Raw genomic sequence first — 20,074 nt, forward strand, 5'->3', positions numbered from 1 at the left:
CTCGATCCCAGGACCCTGGGATCACGCCCTGAGCCCAAGGCCGATGCTCAACCACTGAGCCACCCAGGCGTCCCTTGAATAAAGTCTTTCTTGCTGGTTTTTAACTAGTCCAGTGCAGAAAGTTCCCTTTAACTCCACGAGGGTCTGAGACCCTCATCCCCTCTAGAACAGCCTCCCGGGGACCCATCGTGCCCGCTCTGAGGTGGTTCAGGAGCTGAGGAGGTCACGGCTGGTCACGGCTGGCCAGGTGAGGCAATGGGGAGCTCCAGCTTCGGGAGAGGCTGCAGGGGAGGGTCCGGGGCTGACTTCACCCCTGTCCTGTGGCCCCAGGCGGGGGCCAGAACTTGGAGAGGAGAAATTCGGGCTGAGTGTCCAAGTGCAGCAGGTGCCAGGGCAGGACGGGGCTCACCTGAGGCTCCTCCCGCCACCCCAAGAGCCTGTTCTGGCCTCTGCCAGGCAGGGGTGCAAGAGCCCCATATCTGCGCCCGGCTGCCTGCGGGGGCACCCAAGTTTCCCTGGGGAACAGGCCGCCCCAGCCCATCGCAGGAGAATGCTCCAGGCCCGGGACCGGGGCATCCTTCTTTGAAGGCTGTTTCTGTTTTTAAACCTCTCCTGCCCAAGTGGCAGCTGAGGCTATTTTTCGGGATCAGCCATTCACCTCGTCTGGCCCTTCTAAAAACCCTCATTAAATTGTTCATCGGCGGAGACCAAATAGTTGGCCCCGGGGTATCCAGGTTTCTTGAGAGGCCCGGATGCCTCCGATTGTGCGGCCTCCTTGTTCAGGCTCTGCCCGAGAGTCTGGCGAGGGAACTTGGCCGGCCACCGAGATCTTGTTAGTGTCTTTTCCCTCAGAAATCCAGATCTGTCTTCCAAAACCGCCCGCCCCCAGAGTTCATGAATATTCCCTCTGTTGACACACAAACGCGCACACACGCACACGCACACACGTCCCCCCCACCCCCAGCTGAGGGAAGGGAGGCTTCCAGTAATTAATCGGCACAGGGGCCAGGATCACGACCTTGCAACGGGTGGGGAGGCTTTGTTGTCCGTGGGCGGGGGGGGGGAGGGGGTTGCTCCAAGGGTCTGGATGTTGGTGGCCCAGGGCCCCTCTGGCCTCCGAAGGACCCCCTGGGGGCCCCCTCGCCCTCTGATGGGTCACAAAGGGGGAGCCAGCCTGAGCTCCCCGGATTTGGGGGAAGCACCAAATCGGTTTCATCCGCCGGGCCACATCCGCCGGGCCACAACTCTTGTCAGTCAATTATTGCAACTTTCCCAAGTCTTGGGGGACAGGGGTGGAGGGCCAATATGGTTGGGGAGGTTCTTCCAAGGGGAGCCCGGGAGGGAGCACTGGGGGAGCACTCCTGGGTTTCAGGCTCTGTGCCAAGCATCTCAATGTGGCTGTCAGCATCAATATACCCATTTTCCCGGTAGAAAAACTGAGGCTCGGGGAAGTAAAGAAGTGGCCCTCGGCCCCCAGCCGGCTAAGTGGGATGTTGTGCTGTGACCTTGAGTCCTGGCTGGCAGGACCCGGCCTGGACGTGGGGGTGGGGGCTCTTGAGTCCCGGCGGGAGACCCAGCATCTGAGAGGCTCCGCTCTCCTCAGCCTGGGGTGCAGGTGGACAGAGCTGCAGGCCTGAGGGAAGGAGCCGCCCCGGGGTGGGGGGGAGCCCCGAGATCTGCCTGCAGCGTGGGCCACCAGAGAAATGCTGTTATGTTCGCCAGAGGAATAGCACGCGGCGAGGACGCACCCCGCGGACCTCGGTGGAGCCGAAGAAGCCAACCCCGAAGAGGCCCACTGCGTGGGGTCATTTATATTTGCTCGCAACCAGGCAAAGGGATCTCGGGGGACAACTTCCAGGTGACCCTTGCGGGGCGTACGGACGGAGACGGTCAGGGGGCTCCTTGGCCCAGGGGATGTTCTCTCGTTGGTGGGAGGTTTCCTGCAGGTCTGCAGATGGGAAAGGCACCGCCTGCCCACCTGAGTCACCCCCTTTTCTGTGTAGCTCTCACTTTGTAAAATTCTTTAAAAGCTGAATGCAGCCCACAGAACCGCCTCCTGAAGGCTTGCTGGTGGGGCTCCCACCGCGCTCGGAGCTCTGGATCCCCCGACTGCCCACGTCCAGACCCCCGCTCCCACCGGAAAGGGGGCTCTAGGCTGTGCCTGTGGGGGAGCTGGCCTCGCACCCGGGGCGCTTTAAACCTTCCAGATCGCGCGCCTTGTCCGATCGCACTGTTGGGCGTTAACCCCAAAGACAGAGGTGCAGGGAAACGGCGGGACACCCGCGCCCCAGTGTTCACGGCAGCCAAGTCCGCAGCAGCCACACTGCGGAAGGAGCCTCGGTGCCCATCGACAGATGATGGATAAAGGGGATGTGGTGTAGACACACGCTGGAATGTTCCCCAGGCTTCGGAGGCGACGAATCCCCGCCATGTGCTTCCACGTGGATGGAACTGGAGGGACGATGCGGGGTGAAGTGAGTCAGTGGGAGAAGGACAATCCTATGGTGTCACTCATACGGGGACTGTAAGGAAGAGTGACAGGGATCATAGGGGAAAGGAGGGGAAGTGAGTGGGAAATGTCAGTGAGGGAGACCGAACATGGGAGGCTCCTAACTCTGGGAAACAAACAAGGGGTGGTGGAAGGGGAGGAGGGGGGGTGGGGGGACTGGGTGACGGGCACTGAGGGGCACTTGATGGCACGAGCACTGGGTGTTATATGATTTGTTGGCAAATTGAATTCCAATAAAAAATATACAAAAAAAAAAAAAAAAAAAAGGACACCGGATTGAATGTCTTCCCACCACAAAGGTCGGCTGTGCCTGTCGGGCACCCCGGGGGGGCAGGAATGGCCCTGCCGCCACCCTCCGCGGTCTTGTGAGGCTGGGGGCGACGCTGTGCCGGCCTGGCCTAGGGCTCCGTGACCAGAACCGCCTGGAACACCTGGACACCACATCTCTGCTGCCACCTCGTGTCTTCTTCCCACGCCCCTCAGGCCTGGCCAGTCAGTGTCCCAGTGGGGTGGGGACCATGCACCCCCAACCGTGCGCCCTACCACGCCCAGTCCCCCGGAGTAGGACCTCCAGACACTCAGCTCTGGACTCTGCCTCCCGACGCCTTATGCCGACTGCTCTGCCCTGGGGACCGGCGGGGGCTGAGGCCCATGGGCTGGCCCGTGGAAGGGTCGGGGCCTGTCACCGTCCCCGGGGAAGGAGAGATCAGCGGCTCGGAACTGACTCTGGCTTCTCGCTGCGGCAGCCGTGGCGGGTCCTGAGCCCCGAGCTCCTGCGCTATCGGCAATGCCCCAGCACAAGCCCCTCTTCCTGGGCGGGAGTCGCCGAACCCAGCCCACCAGCACCCCGGGGCGGCGGCAAGCCCTCTCGGTCCCCCCGGGCCCCCCGGCCTCACCGTGGAGAACAGATGGCGGGAACAGGGGTCCCCTGGGGGCGCGGTCCAGTCAGCGCCCTGCCACGCGGGCCCCACACTCTGACCCTTGGTCTCAGTCGTGCGTGGGACCCCAACCTGGCCCGTCGTTCCCGCAGTTGTGGCCGAGGGGGAGGCCGCCTCCTCCTTGGGACTGGGCGTCTGGGAGGAGTCCTGGGGGCGATGTGCACCCTCCCCGCACACGCTCACACGCGCTCACATACCCGCGTCCCACGCACTCGCACACAAACACAGGCACACATCCCCACATACTACACACACGTGCACACGTAAGCACTGCCCCACTCACACAGGGACACTCACAGACACGCACGGATACACGCTCACGTACACACAGACACACAGACACACTCACATAGACACACAGACACACACAGATACATTCACACACAGACATTCACATAGACACACAGACACACACTCACATAGAGACACACACACAAACACACAACACAAAGATGCACACACACATACACACTCACACACATAGACACACACAGATACAGGCACATATAGACACACACACTCACACAGATACACACATACCTACACACACACAGACACACATACGGCCCCTCACAGGCCCAGGTGTACACGGGCACCCCCTCCCCATGTGCATATACACCCTCACGTGTGAGCGTGCACACAGCTCTGTGGCACACGCGGTTCCTGGCAAGCACAGCCTCGGCCACCTGGATTCGGGGGCCACCTTGTCCTCCGCAGCCGCGGACACGAGGTCCGGGGACTTGGTCCCTGAGCGCCTGCTGCCTCCCCGCCAGCGCACGGGGCCAGCCCAAGAGCCACCGCTGTGGACCGAGCGTGGGTCCCTGCTCCCTGACCCGCAGCGCTGGCCGAGGGGGGGCCTTTGCCAGGCGGTTGGGGCACGAGGGCGGGGCCCTCGGCTCGGGATTCGTGCCCTCCTGGGAGGGACCCCACAGGGCTCCTGCGCGGCCCCTTCCGCCCCCGAGGACTCGGGGAGAAGACAGCGTCTGTGCCCGGGGAGTGGGCCTTCGCCAGACCCCGAACCCCGCGTCCAGAGCCGAGGGATAAAGGTGTGCCGTGTGTCCGCCCCCAGTCCGGGGCGTCTCTGTTACAGCAGCTTGAACGGACCCACGCGGCACTGGGTGGGCGTCTTGTCTGCCTGGCACCGGGAGAAGGTGGCCTTGCCACGGGGCCCCCCCGCCAGAGCCCGCAAAGCCGAGGCCCGGCGCCACCTCGCTGCCTCCAGGTGGCCCCCGGGCTCTTTCTGTTTCCCTGCCTGGGCCTGCCCCCCCCCCCCCCCCCGCCGCCCACACTGCCCCTGAGCCCGGGGCCTCGGCCCATCGCTCCCCCTCGAGGGCCCTCTCTGGGCCTCCGGCACTGGGGTCACCCCGCAGCCTGGCGAGGGCCGGCGCGGGGCCTGAGCTGTGGTGGCTGCAGGAACGATCCAGTGCCGTCCCCGCCAGGCCACCCAGCCCCTGGCCCCAGTGTGGGCCCGGTGCTGCCCTGCGAATAGCAACCTGACCAGGGTTCCTCCCACACGGGGTCCGGCCCACCACCGCCCACCTGGGTCCCCACCTCCTCCCTCAGCATCAGCCCCGTCCCTGAAGGCCCAAGGCTAGAGGGTGCCAGGCGCCCTGGAGGGAGGCTGGGGCCGGGGTTGGGGCAGGGTGGGTGCCAAGGCTCCCTGTCCACGTCCTCCACAGCCAGCACGCTGGAGCCTTTCTGGTTTTGGGGTTTTTTTTAAAGATTTTATTTATTTAGTCATGAATGACACAGAGACAGAGAGGCAGAGACACAGGCAGAGGGAGAAGCAGGCTCCATGCAGGGAGCCCGACGCGGGACTCGATCCCGGAACCTGGGGATCACGACCTGAGCCGAAGGCAGGCGCTCAACCGCTGAGCCACCTGGGCATCCCGAAGCCTTTCTGTTGAACACAGTTTCCTCCTCCCACCTGAATTAGGTTCTAGCAGGACCGTGGGCCTCATATGGTGCGTGGATACGTCCATGCCCCCCCACCCCGCTCCTGGAACCTGCAAGGGAATGTGACCTTATTGGGAAGCAGGGTCTTTGCTGATGCAGGAAAGGATGTGGAGATGGGGTCGTCCTGGGGAGGCCCTAAACCCGACGACGGGAGTCCCTACACACGACAGAAGAAGAGACAAAGAGCAGGAGGGTGTCTGGAGACAGAGGCAGGGGTCAGAGTGGTGTGACCACAACCCAAGGAACGCTGGCGGCCACCGGAAGCTGGAAGAGGTGAGGAAGGGCCGCCCTCAAGCCTCAGGAGGGAGCGTGGGCCTGGAATGACACTTAGCTTCAGACTTCGGGCTTCTGGAACCGCGAGCAATTACGCTTCTGCGGTTTTCAGCCCCCGCAGCGTGGGATGGTTTCTTAGGGCAGCCCCAGGACACTTCCACAGGACACCAGCAGATCTGGGGTCAGACCCGGGGTCTGACGCTGCCTCCTGTGTGACCTTGGGGCAGTGGCTCTGCCTGTCTGAGTCCCTGAGCCCCGAAGACCAACCGAGACGTGTTCCCTGCTGCCCCTCGGAGCCTTTGGGCCGAGGAGGCCAGTCCCGGGAAGGAGGGGGAGCCGTGCTGCTGGTGACCGTGGGAGCCTCGGCGTGCCAGGCCCCAGCCCTGCTTGGCCCAGCGCTTGGGGATGGACAGCTCGGCAGGAGACGGTTCCAGGCCGAAGTAATGTTTATTGTACACGCGCCATGGATCCCGTCCTGTGGTCAATTAGCCGCCGGCGCGGCGAGGGGAACGCGGACAGGCACTGGGCGCTCCGACTCCGGCTTGGCCCGGGCTGAGAGCTTGGCTTTGGAAAGCGGGGGCCCCCCTCCTGCTCGGGCCCCGTAGGGGCGGCAGGCCCAGGGAGCCCCGGGCCCACAGGGCCCCTTGCCGCTCAGTCTGGGGGCTGAGGGTGGGGGAGGTGGTCCCTCCCCATAATTTTTCAGAAGGGAGACTGGGGCCCAGCAGGGAGAGGGGGTCACTGGACTACACGGGAAACCAGAACACAGCCCCCCCGCAGGACAGAGGGGCCCGCGGCCTCCAAACACGTCAGCAGAGGCATTAAGACCTTGCTGCAGACTCTGAGATGGGGAGCTCACCACCTGGCAGGGCTGACCCATCCACATCCCAGGGGACAGGAAGGCTTTGTCATGCCAGCCGAGGTCCCTTTCTCTGGGGCTCCTCTTCCTGCCAAGCTGCAGAGAGGAAAATGCTTTTCTGTTGGCCACCATGCGCCCCCCCCTGCACCCCCCACCACCACCTCCCTGATACGAGACCCATGAAACAGTTGTCTCGGGCCCATGGCCCAACTCAGCCCAAATCCCCTCTCTGGGCCCCAGCTTCCGGATACCCTTGGCCACCTCCCGGGGCCGTGGGACGCTGACCCTCAACAATTTCCACGGTGGGAGGAAAAGTCATGTGCGTCACAGGCATTTCCAGTAAGGAGGGTTCTCGTAAGCTGAGGTCATTCTCCATCAAAGGAGGCAAGAGCGGGGCAAAGTCTCCATGCGCCTTAAAGAGGTTATGGATTCTTATTAGGTTATGTACGTCCTGCCAGACGTCCACAGAAACTTTCGCTGTCGGATCTTATGTAACTCATCATGTCAGTAGCCACGGCCAGGCTCACGCTCCCCTAACCAGTCCCACATGTCAAACGTACCCACGCGGTAACGGGAGCCGACCTGTGTGGGGCCTTTCCGCAGGAGGCCCGGCTCGGCTGCGGCCAGGGTCAACTCACCGTCCCCGCAGCGCCACCAGGAACGTGCTGCTGGATTCCTGTCCTTTTAAGGCCAACGCTGAGGTGCAGAGGTGTCATTTCCTGCACACACACACGTACTGCACCATCGCGTTCGACAAGCTGCTCACGGGAGACCAAAAGGTGCAGAGTTGTCGAGTGTCCGTACACATGTACGTGAGCTTGCTGATTTGTTTATTTCTTTCAGAGGAGGATTTCAGGAAGGGCATGCTCAAGGTTACCTAAACCACACGGATATTGGCAAAGCCTGCAAGGTCCCACCGATGCCTCTGTCCCCTTCCCTTCCTGGCTCCAGCCCTGCAGGCCTCCTTGCTCTTCCCAGAACAGTTGAGGTCCTTTCTGCCTTCGTGAGGCTTTGCCACCCCTGCGGGTCAGCTGGCTCCTTCTCAGTAAGCCTCTGTCAGCTACAATACATTTTCTTCAAAAAGAACTCCCCCTCCCCGTCCACCTGTACCCACCCCTGCCAACGACTGTGGCAATCCTGCAATCCTATCTATGCTCACACCTAGCACTCCTCACTAATTTGAAAGAGTCTTACTTGTTTACTAGCTGATTCTTTTTTTAAGATTTTATTTATTTATTTATTTATTTATTTATTTATTTATTTATTTATTTAAGAGCGTGCACAAGCAGGAGTGAGGGGCAGAGGCAGAGGGACAAGCAGATTCCCTGCTGAGCAGAGAGCCTGATGCGGGACCGGATCCCAGGACTCTGAGATCATGACCTGAGCCAAAGGCAGATGCTTCACTGACTGAGCCACCCCAGCGCCCCTGCTTGTTGATTCTTAAGTGTCACTGGATTATGACCTCCCTGAGCACCAAGTCACTTGGTAATTGCTGTTGCTCAGCGTCAGTATGAGGTTGTGCTCAGTAAGGGAATGAATGAATGAATGAATGAACGAATGAGAAGTAGATAGGGAAGGAGAGGCAAGGGGAACACATGAGAAGGGCAACAAATGGAGCTGGCGACTGGAGCTGGGCTCACCAAATGCCTGCCCTGAAGCCCTATTTCCTGAGCTCCCTAATGGCCAAGCCGAAGAGAGAAACATGATCATCGTCACCACTCATGCTTACGTGAGTCACATGACGATGAGGTAGGCCAAACCGGTCAGGAGGCATCTGGATGGTTTAGGCCCCGAGCCCAAAAGGACATTCGCCCTGAGAGTCCTCTTAAAGGGACCCACCTGTGATGTCACAGGGCCACCGACCTCCTCGCGGGGAGCATTGGCGACACTTTCAGCGGGGCTGAGTTTTCGTGCAGCCTGGTGGCTTATGTCACAGCAGTGGCCAAAGGCTGTAATGCTTGGGACGTCAGGGGAGGCCGTGAGAGGCCCAGAGGAACGGCAGCCCAGGGGCCGTGGGGGTGTCCGGCCACCCCGGAGACCAGCGGTGGACCGTGGGCCTGGGCTGCAGCTCCCCGGCCGCTCAGGAACAAACATAAAAGGCGCAGAACACACTCCCATCCCTCCCGCAACAGGACCTGTTCTCTTTGGGGCAGCGGGGGGCGGGGAGGGCTCCTGGCAGGTAGGATCACGAGGCGGGTTAGGGACGTGGGCCTCACTATGCCGCTTGCTCGGCCCAGCGGTAACCCGTTCCGAGAGGCAGAAGCGGGGCCGGCCGATGCAAGCTGAAAGCAATCTAGAATTTTTTTTTTAAGATTTTATTTATTTATTCATGATAGACATAGAGAGAGAGGCAGAGACAGAGGAGGAGGAAGAAGCAGGCTCCATGCTGGGAGCCCGACGCGGGACTTGATCCCTGGACTCCAGGATCACGCCCTGGGCCAAAGGCAGGCGCTGAACCGCTGAGCCACCAGGGATCCCAATCTAGAATGTTTTTGACAGATTTCTCCTCCAGGTGGTCAGAAGTCCATCGGGGGTCCCTGGCCGGGCCTGCAAGCCGCCTGCTAAAGGCGGGCCCCAAGGCGCTGTGTGCACGGAGTCCAGGGAGGGTTCCCCAGCGCCTGTCATGCCCACCCCCACCCCCAAGGTCACCTTCAGCCCCTGGCCGCCCCTACCTCTTGTGCCTCCCACACTCGAGGACCTGACCGCGCACGGGGGCGGCGAGGGGCGTGCAACGGGAAAAGTGCATCCTCGGGGCGGGTGTAGAAAGAAATCCCACTTAAATGTCGATAAAATCACCGCCGGTGGCATCCGGGATGTATCGTGGGGGGAGCGAGGGTCCGTGTGGTAAAATCCCCGAATGTTAGAATAACAGCTGAAGCAGGCGACATGTGTTAATTTACACTTTTAACCCACAGGATTGAAGTCAGCAGAGTGAGTAAAACGGAGACTAATTACAAGGGAGGACAGAAAGTCCCGAAGATGTTCTTGCCTCCATGAAAGGGGCCAGGGGGAAAATTGACATCTACGCGATAATGAAAGCTCATCTCGTGTCTAATCCGGATACTCACCTCTGAGAGATCAAATGGTATAAAAAAATAGAAATTGACAGTGGCTCTGAAATTACTTATTGATGAAACCATGGAATTATGTGATAGAATAAATCAATTAAGTGCTAAGAGGTGAGGCCCCTGCAGGGGGAAAAAAAAAAGAGGCTTGGAAATTAACAAAGGAAATTGACATGAGTGGTGAGAAAAGGCTAGAAAATTATCTTGCCAAAGGAAAAGTAAAAATAGAAGGCTACTTTGAGAGACTATATCATTATAAAGAAAAAAAAAATATGATGGAAGGGAGAAATTCTAAAGTTGCCTTCTCTGGGGAAAAGTTTCTCAAGACAAGAGGGACAGGGGTACAGATACACTTGTGGACGGAGCTGCAGAGCAAAACCAAGGAAGTGCATGGAGCACATGGGGTTCACACTGGAGAGTTTCAGATGGGTAAACTGAGGCCTCAGGGGCAGGTCTGGTGGAGGACGCCCGTCTCTGCCGTCCCTTGTTCCTTTATACTCGGGGAGGAGAGAGAACTCAATCCCACCCCCTCCCAGCCTCCGTGGGGGAGGCAGAGGGGTGCCCGACAGAGGGGTGCCCAGCCCAACGTGCGCTCAAGTGGATGAGGCATCGAGCTCCTCTCTCAGAGGGGAGGAGCACCACACCCCCGAACCCCAAGGCACAATAGGGCAAAAGAGTGAACACATCACTCACCAACCCTCCAAACGTCGGTCACTCTCCAGTTTTCTGTTGCCGCAGATGACACCACCACCCCATCTGCTCAGGCCAAAAATGCAAGTGCATTCCCGAGGCTGCTTGCTGCCCACACCCCGGCCACCAGCAAGTCCTGTGGCCTCTGACTCCCAAGCACAGCCCATGGGGCAGCTGTTTAGGACTCCTCCTAGCCATCACCTCCTCCGTGAGGCCCGCCTTGGCCACCCCAGCTGGAGGGAGTGCCCTGCCCTGCCAGCCATGCCATGCCTTGACCATTCCTTATTTTGTTTTTGTTCTTTTTATTAGAGATTTTATTTATTTGACAGAGAGAGAGAGAGAAAGAGAGAGAGAATGAGCAGGGGGGAGGAGCACAGGGAGAGGGAGAAGCAGACCCCCCCTCCTTTGGAGTAGGGAGCCCGATGTGGAGCTCGATCCCAGGACCCTGGAATCACGACCTGGGCCAAAGGCAGACGCTCAACCAGCTGAGCCACCCAGGCCCCTCTTATTTTGTTTTCTTTACAGCATGATTGTGGTCTGACGTTACCTCATTTGCTCATCCGTGTATTTCTCTATGGCGTCCCACCCGCTAGAGTGTCAGCTCCAGGAGGCCAGGGGCCTCGTCCAGGGCCGGCTCTTGCCTAGGGAGCTTGGCACATAGAAGGTACTCGATAAGTGTTGAATGAAGAATTGACGGTCTCTAGCTTGGGCCGCATGCCCCTTCCTAGAGCTGCCGCTGCAGCTGGTCTCCTCCTCTCTCCCATCCTCAGTGACTCAGTGCCATCAGCCCTGGGTAGAACTAACCCACTGGCCCCGAGCAGGTGCCCCAGAAGTTTCACTGAGTGGCTGAATGTTCTAAGCTCAAAGCAGGAGTCGGGGGTATCTCAGAGCAGAATGACAGGGCTTGGAGAGTGCACAGAGCCCCCTCATTCTGTAGGCACAGAAGTGGAGACCCAGACAGGGTGTAGAGGGTTGGTGTGTGAACCCTGGGGACCTCAGAGGCCAGCTCAGACAGCTCAGCCTGGCCCCTGCTTCTGCTGGCAGCCCTCCTGCTCAGCAGGGAAACGGGCAGCCTCTGGCCTTTCGGGCGCAAATGGGATGGCGATGCTTGGCACCTCAATAGGCTGCAACCCCCCCTCCTTTTTTCCCAGGTGAAAATTGGATCTTCCCACCAGGAGGCTCAACCAATTTTGAGCCCCTGCAGGGGCTGTTCTGGTAATAATGCTCAGCAAGATGGTCAGCCAAGGGCCAGGCTGCCGTCCCTCTTGGGCTGGGATGGAGGCGATGCCCTCACGCCGTGTCCGCGGCCCCTCAGTGAATGGGCACCACGCATCCGGAGTCCTGGGGTCGGGTTCTTGCTGCAGCATCGGGACAATCCAGGTTGAACCAAACCCAGCTGAGCCACCAGCAGCCAAGCCAACACCCGGGCCAGCACTTACTGCCACTTCTGTGGGCCACACTGGGTGCTGGGGAGGAGATTAAGTCCTGTTGTGCCAGAGCCTGTGTCTGTGTGGCCATGATTCTGTCTCCCAGGACTGTGTGCCAGGTTCAGGGCCGGTCCCACATCCCGGGGGGCTTCCCCTGTTGAGCCTAATGACAGGTATATGAGATCCAAATGGGAGATCTCTGGAGATGGAGCTGGGGTTCTCTGAACCTTGGTTTTCCCACCTGAGAGATGGGTGTCAGCATCCACATGAGGAAGCCTCTGGACTCTGATTCTGTCCAGCAGCCTCAGACACCACCACCATCTAGAGAAGACCAGCCTCCCTGCCTCCCGGCCTCCCTCCCAGGATGTCACTCTGTGAGGACACCCAGCTCAGCGAGTCCTGGGCATGTAGCAGAGGCAGCGGCTGGCCCGGGACTCTCCAGGACCTTTGTCCTCTCACAGACAGACTTGGTCTGTGACTCTGACCAGAGCCCTGCCCAGCCAGATGCCTCCCCCAGCACCGTGCCTCCAAGGGCTGCCAGAGGACCAAGGACCAACTGAGTCGCCCCCACCCCTGTTACTGTTGTCAGACCCCCAGAGCCACCACCCACCAAGGAGAGCGAGCTGGAGGGGCAGACCAGATCAGATGAGATGGATAAAATAGATAAAACGGAAGGGAAAGGATTTTGTGCTCCAGGATGCGGACCCCAGAGCAGGATGGAATGAACAGACTAAAAACTTATTTTACGTCATAAGAACGATCTTTTTTTTCTTTTTTAAATGTGATTGATAAGAATGACACCTAGATGGCTCTTTGGCATTTACAAGTTACACGTTGATTCTTTTTCACTTAGGGAAAACCATCCAGGGTAGATGTATTTTCTCCATTTTGTAGAAAAAGAAGCCACAGCTCCTAGGAGTGAAGACACGGATTCCCGGGGGCTCAAGCGCACAGGTATGAGGTCTGTCTCTGAAGCCTTGCAGGGCCAGCCTCCACCATGGTCCCACCTTGAAGTCTCTGGAATCTGCATCCAACCAGCTGGTTCCAGGGGGCCCTTGGGAGGGGAGCCCAGGGGGAAGGAGACGAGTCTCGCCCCCGACAGCCTTTGGACAGACAGACTCACTCTGCGTGGACAGTCCCTTGAAATTTGTGAGTCTCTGGCCTGATCCACCAGGGCGGTTTCTCCGGGGCCCAGCCATCCTCTTCCCAGAGAGATGTGTGTGTTTGTGTGTGTGTGTGTGTGTGTGTGTGTGTTGCTTTGTTTCTCATTTGAGGACTCACATGATCGAGTGATTTAGTGTCACCTAACACCTTTTAAAATATGCACACTCTCTAACCAAGCGTGAGCACTTCTCAGAAACCACCCCATAGAGCTAGTAGCAGAAATGCACGTGCTAGTGTGTATTTACAAGAATGTTTCCCATCATGTTATTTGTAAGAGCCAAGAAAAAGCTCTTGGGCAGAGGAACCCATTCAACAAAATAATACTTCCAAACAACGGAATATTATACAGTCAATTAAGAATGTGGTAGATGCACGCGTACTAATGTGAAAATATTTCCACGAGTGAGAGAAAGTCGTTGCAGGACAGTACTGAGCGATGTCTGGGTAAAATATCCATCTAGATATTTGCCACTGCAAAGGAAAGGTCTGGAGTGCAAACTGCTATCCCTGGTTTCCCAGAGAGGTATTTTCACAACAACAAAGGAAACAGTATCAAGTGACAGGTTTTCTTTGCAGGCTCCCAGGCCCTGGCCTACCCCCCACCCCCCCCCTCCCCACGGATCCTGGTGGTGAGGGCACAGGCGGGGAGACATGCGGTGGGCTGGGCTTCCTGCTGTGGAACTTGGGATTTGGGGTGTGTGTGTGTGTGTGTGCGTGTGTGCGTGTGTGTGTGCGTGTGTGCGTGTGTGTGCGCACACATGTCCCTCCTATGTAATGACAGTTTGGACATGGGGAAGGCACAGGGCAGGAGGGCAGGTAGTGAGAGAGGCCAGGCTGATGTCCCCAGAACGTGCTTTTTGGGGAAGAGCATCTAGGCCCCTACCCGGCCGTCTGCAGCTGGCCCCCAGCTTCTCAGTCCCAGAGCAGCGGTCCCGGGACAGCTGGCGGCAGGACGGCTGGCGGCTGAAATCTTGCAGACGCCTCCGATGACAGGAGGCTGATCAGAATAGTGAAAGGGAATAAAGGGGAAAGGAGAAAAAATGAGTGGGAAATATCAGAAAGGGAGACAGAACATGAGACACTCCTAACTCTGGGTGGTGGAAGGGGAGGTGGGTGGGGGGTGGGGGTGACTGGGTGACGGGCACTGAGGTGGGCACTTGATGGGATGAGCACTGGGTGTTATTCTATATGTTGGCAAGTTGAACACCAATAAAAAATAAATTTGTAAAAAAAGGAAAAAAAAGAAAAAAAAAAAAAAAGAAAGGGGCCTGAAACGAGAGACTCCTAACTCTGAGAAATGAACAAGGGGTAGAGGAAGGGGAGGTAGGCGGGGGGACAGGATGATGGGCACTGAGGGGGGCACTTGACGGGATGAGCACTGGGTGTTATACTACATGTTGGCAAATCGAACTCCAATTAAAAAAAATACAAAAAAAATAAATAAGAAAGGGGCCTGAAAGACAGGCCTCGCTTTGCTTCACAGTTGTTGACTTAAAAAAAGGAAAAAAGCCCGACTGCAAAACATGAGCTCGTGTGGGTATTTGCTGGGAAGGTGGCGATGGGTTGGGGGGGGCACTGAGAAGGCTCCAAGAATGGGCGTTTCCACCGTTCTGTCAACACAGATGCCCAGGGACCCTTACACAGGGCTTGGCGTGGGGGGTGACAAAGGACAGCGTGGCCCACGTTGGATGGTGCAGATAAAATGTGGAGTAGAGGGGAGGGGGCGTTTGGCCAGAGGGGCGACTGCGGGCGGGCGGCCAGGACAGATGGACCCCATGCAGCTGGGTGAGGCTGGTAACGGAGACAGGGCTGGAAGAGGAACGGACAGAAGAGGGGACAGCGCCATCGCCAGATGACCTCGGCGGGAGCTGAAGAGCTGAGGAAACAGAAACAGAGCAGGGAAGCGAAGAGCCGCCTTCCAACAGAGGAGGGGACCCGGGTCGTCGCCCAGATGAGGACACGGAGACCCGAGGCAGGATAGGGCCGGGCTCCCTAGATCCTCGCTGCCTGCAATGTTTGTGGGGCTTGCAGCTGAGATGCGAGGGGTCCAGCGTGGGGAGCATCTCCCCACGGAGGGAAGACTGTTTCTGCGCAGACCCCACAGACGGTCAGGGTGAGGCCGTACCCCACTCCCTGCTCTGGCCCTGCCGCCCTGCCCCCGGGCCTTTGCTCCTCCCTGCCACTGTCCTCTGAGGCACCCTTGAAGAACCCTTCATGTCCCCAGACTCCAGGCTGCTTTATTTCACAGGCTCTGAGGCGGGCCACGGGCTGCAGATAGAGAACGGACACGAGGGGAGCACAGGGCCCCTGATCCATCCGTGCTGGATCCGTGGAAAAGGGCCTCGAGGACCACCGTGGGCCAGGTCTGCGTGGCTGACACAGCACCCTCCCAGCTCTGGGTCCCGGGGGGCGCCCCCTTGTAGGGCGAGCTGCACCACCCCGACAGTACAGGAAGGAGCCCGTGGCCGAGAAAGCCTCGGATAGACTCATTCCATCTTTATGTACAATTTTGATATTTCAATCATCGTGGATATATTTGCATTGATTTTGATTTTTCTAATAGGCTGTGCCAACTGAGTATTGTGGATCTCAATTATTGAGTGTTTTGGGGTCTCTTCGAATGTTGCACCCCAAGCAAGGGCCACCCTCGCCTCACCCTAGTCCCAGCCCCGTTGGTGGGGGCCATGAAGACCCCATTCTTTAGAAGAAGAAACAGAGTCAGGGAGCTTCCTTGATGGATTCCCACTTGTGGGAGGGGCCGCTCGCTGTGCTGCAAGGGAAGTGACCGTGACCCACCGGGCTGGCCCTCCTCAGGGAGACACGGGACTCAACCGGGGAAGGAGCCGGAGGCCACTCTAGGCAGAAGGGTGAGCAGGTGCAAAGGCACAGCGGCCAGTTGCAAGTCTGGAGCCCTGGTCAGTGCAGCTGAATGTGGGGCTGATGGAGGATTGGGGTGGGAAGCTTTGGGGCCAGGTCAAGCCCCCAGCTGCCCTGGGCTGGCCCACACCCGGGAGACCTGCATCCCCCGGATGAAATGCCAGGCATGTATGAATGATAGAATGACAAGCAAGTGTCAGGCCACTTGCAGTGGGGGTCGGAGCAAAAAGCCTCAGCAGTGATGAGCACATCTCCAGAAAGTACTTTCTGTGCCCTTATGGTCTGGGCTCCTCGAGTACTCTGGGATGTCAGTGTTGAAGGAAAAAAAAAAAAAAAACCCTTCCCAGCTTCAGCTTGCAGGCGGATTTATTTGGAATATATAGGATTGACAGAAATTCTTGCCAAGTGCTAAGCACTGAAACCCAAACAGGAGATTTGAACCACATGTCCTCAATCCAGATTTGGGAAGAGATTTGGGAGTGACACTGAAACCTCTGCTCTTTTTTGGTCTCTTGCGGCCCCCAACCTCAGGAGGAGCCCCTAGCCCTCACCTGCCCAGGAGCCCCACCCCCCACCTCCATTGCCATAAACCCCCAGGAATCAGGCAAAGCCAGGGAGATTTCTCTGGGCGGCTGGCAGCCGGGACCTGCCCAGTATGGGGGTGATGCAGGGTGCCCGAGGTGCTGAGAGAAATGACAGTCCTCAAGAGCCCATCGATCCATATCACCACACTCTGGAGCAAGAGCTTATGGTCGGTCCTTAAGGCCCTGCTCGGATGGTGCCCGTAGCTCTAGAGTTGTATCCGCCTCCTGAGGGAGATGATCCCATTAAAACCATGAGTGCTGAGGGAGCCCCTGGCCTCAATCCCTGAACGTGCCCCAAGGGAACCCCAAGCCCTAAAACATGGCCTTGTCCTGACGGAGACTGGATCCTGAAGCCGTGACTGAGAGAATATTCAGGCACAGCCCATTTCACTGTGCTTCACGGAGACTGTGTTTCTCACAAATGGAAGGTTCGTGGGAACTTGGCGTGGAGCTCATCTGTCGGCCCCACGTATCCAACTGCATCTGCTCATTTCATGTCTTGTGTCCGCGTTCGGGGATTCTCGAAACATTCCCAACTCGTCCATTATTTTGCTCTTTGTTATGGTGATCTGTGCTCAGACATCCTTGGTATTACTGTTATAAATATTTGGGGGCACCCCTCACTAGGAGTGCTGAGAGCAGACATCCTTGTCCTGTTCTTGATCTTGGGGGGGGGGGGGAGCATCCAGTCTTTCACCGTCGAGTCTCATGTTTCTGGGAGCTTTCTCGTGGATACTCTTGATCAGGCTGAGAAAGTTCCCTTCTAGTCCAGCTTTATTGAGAGTTGTGGTTTGTTGTTGTTTTAATCACAGATGGTTGTTAGATTTTGTCAAATGCTTTTTCTTTTTTTTTTTAATCTAATGAGATGATGTGACTTTTATCCCTTCTCCTCTTAAAAGAGCATCTTCCATTAATCGATTTTGTGTGTTGTTATTGTGATCTAACCAGCCTTGCTTTCCTGGGATACATCTCAGCTGGGCATGGTGTATGGTCCTTTTTATTCATATGCTGGTGGATTCGGTTTGCTAGTATTTTGCTGGGGAGCTTCGCATCTGTATTCACCAAGGATGTTGCTTTTCTTTCCTTGTCAAGTTTTTGTCTGGTTTTGGTATCAGGGCGATGCTGGCTGCAAAAAATGAATTGAGAAGTGCTCCCACCTCTTCTGTTTCCAGGTTTGGGGTGGATTTGGGCTGACATGAGTTCTTCTCTAAACATTTGTCAGAATTCACCACTGAGGCCCGTGAGACCAGCTGGTTCGCAGTTTTGATTTGTGGGAAGCGTTGTGATTACTAACTCATTCTCTTTACTTGTTAGAGGTATATTTTAATTTTCTCTTTTTCCCCCATTTTTGGAGTCTGCGTCTTTCTAGGAAATGATTTCACCCTGGTTATCAAATTTGCTGACAGGTCATTGTTCATAGTATTTCCTTAGAATATATTTTATTTCTGTAAGGTTTGTAGTGATGTCGCCTCTTTAATACCTGATTTCACTGATGTGAATTCTCTCCCTTCCGCTCTCCATCAGGCTTGCTATCATTTGTCAGTTTTGTTGATTTTTTGGTTCCGTTGATGTCTCCATAGTTTTCTTCATCTCTCTTTCATTAATTTTCACTCCAGTCTTTGTTAATTTCTTTCCTTGTACTGGTTTGGGTTTAGTGTTCTCCTAATTTCTTAAGGCAAAATGTTAGGTTATGGGTTTAAAATCTTATTTGTTCGATGGAGGCATTTACAGCTACACATTTTCTTCTTAGTACTGTTTTCTTTTCATCTCACAGGTGTTGGTGTGCTGTGGTTTTGTTTTCATTCATCTCAATATAAATTCTCATTTCCCTTGCAATTTATCCTTTGATCGATTGTTAGTTAGGAGTGCTTTGTTTAAGTTCACATATGGATAAATTTACTGACATTCCTCTCATCATTGATTTCTGATTGTCATTCATCTATTGTCATCAGAGGACATACTTTGTATGACGTCAGTCCTTTTGAATTTATTGAGACTTTTTGAACGCCCTAACATACAGTGTGTCCCAAAAAATTCCCATGTGTGCTTGAGCAGAGTGTGGATTCTGCTCCTGCTGAGTGGTGTGTGCTACAGATTTCTGGTGGGTCTAGCTGGTTCATAGTGTTCAGGTCCTCTATTTCCTGTTTTATTTCCTTTCCCATCCATCATAGAAAGTGAGGTGTTGAAAGCAACTATTCTTACTGAATTGTCTATTTGTGTCTTCAATTCTGAATTTTTTCTTCATGTATTTTGGAACTATGTTATTAGGTGCATACGTGTTTATGATTCTTATATCTTTTTGATAAACTGACTCTTTTTTTGTTATAAAATGTCATCCCTCCCTCTATAGCAAGATCTTTATCTTAAAATGTATGTTATCTCATATTACTATAGCCTCCCCAACCCTCTGTCACTATTTGCAAAGGATAGCTTTTTTCCATCCATTTACTTTTGATCTATTAGTATCTTTGGATCTAGAATGTGTCTCTTTTAGATTGTATATAGTTGGATTATATTTTTATCCATTCTTCCAATTCTTGAATTTTAATTGGAGTGCTTAACCTATTTATATTTAATGTAAATAGATAAGATTTATGTATGCCATTTTGCTATTTATTTTCTATGTGTCCTATACTTTTTCTGTTCTTCTACTCCACCTTAACTGCCTTATTTTATGTTAAATAGATATTTTCTAGTGTACCATTTCAAACTCTTGCCATTTCTTTTAATCCATATTTTTAAGTTATTTTCTTTGTGGTTGCTTGTAGATTAAAATGATAATCTTATAACAGTTTAGTTTGGATTAATACAAACTTAATTTTAACGCCACCAAAATATTTGTCCCTTACGGCTCCATTTCTTCCCCATTCTTTTGTGCTGTTATGATCATAAGTGACAACCATGTACCTTGTATATCCACCAACACAAATTCATAATAATTGCTTTATGTGGTTGTCTTTTTAATTAGATGGGAGAAAAATAATTACAAAAGTACATTTATACTGTCTTTCATATTTACCTGTGTGTTGCCTTTGTCAGTGCTCCCTGTTTCTTCATGAAGATCCAAGTACTCACCTAGTGTCCTCTCCTGTTAGCTTAGAGGATGCACTTTAGTTTTCCTGATCCAGCTGATATGATGGCTACACATTCTCTAGGTCTTTGTTTATCTGAGAATGGCTTTATTTTTATTTCCTTTTTGAAGGGTGGTCTTGCTAAATAGATGTTCATTGACAGTCTTTATTTTCAATGTTTTGCGGCTGTTGCTTTTTGTCCTCCACACTTTCTGAGGTGAAGTCGGCTGTTAATCTCATGCAAGTTCCCTTGTACGCTTTAAATGGATCTCTCCTGCTACTCTCAATATGTTCTTTCTGGTTTTGACGTTGGTCAGTTCGACTGTAATGTGTTTAGGTGTGGATCTCTTTGAGTCTAATCTACCTGGATTTTGCTGAGCTTCTTGGATGTATATACTAATAGTTTCATCCAACTTGGGAAGATTTAGGCCATTATTTCTTCAAACATTTCTTTCGGCCACATTCTTTCTTTCTCTCCATCTTGGGGCTCCCATTAAGCATGTGTTGTGTGATTGATGAGCCATCACTCACGCTCTGCCACCAGTGACTTCCAGGTTGTCACATCCCATGGCCAGCCTTATTATTTTAATTTTCATCTCAGCAGCATTCTGCACAGTTTATAACTGCCTCCTTCTTAAAACTAGCTTTATTGAAATATGATTCA

The sequence above is a fragment of the Vulpes vulpes genome, chromosome 6 (assembly GCF_048418805.1).
Source record: "Vulpes vulpes isolate BD-2025 chromosome 6, VulVul3, whole genome shotgun sequence".
Classification (NCBI taxonomy): Eukaryota; Metazoa; Chordata; class Mammalia; order Carnivora; family Canidae; genus Vulpes; species Vulpes vulpes.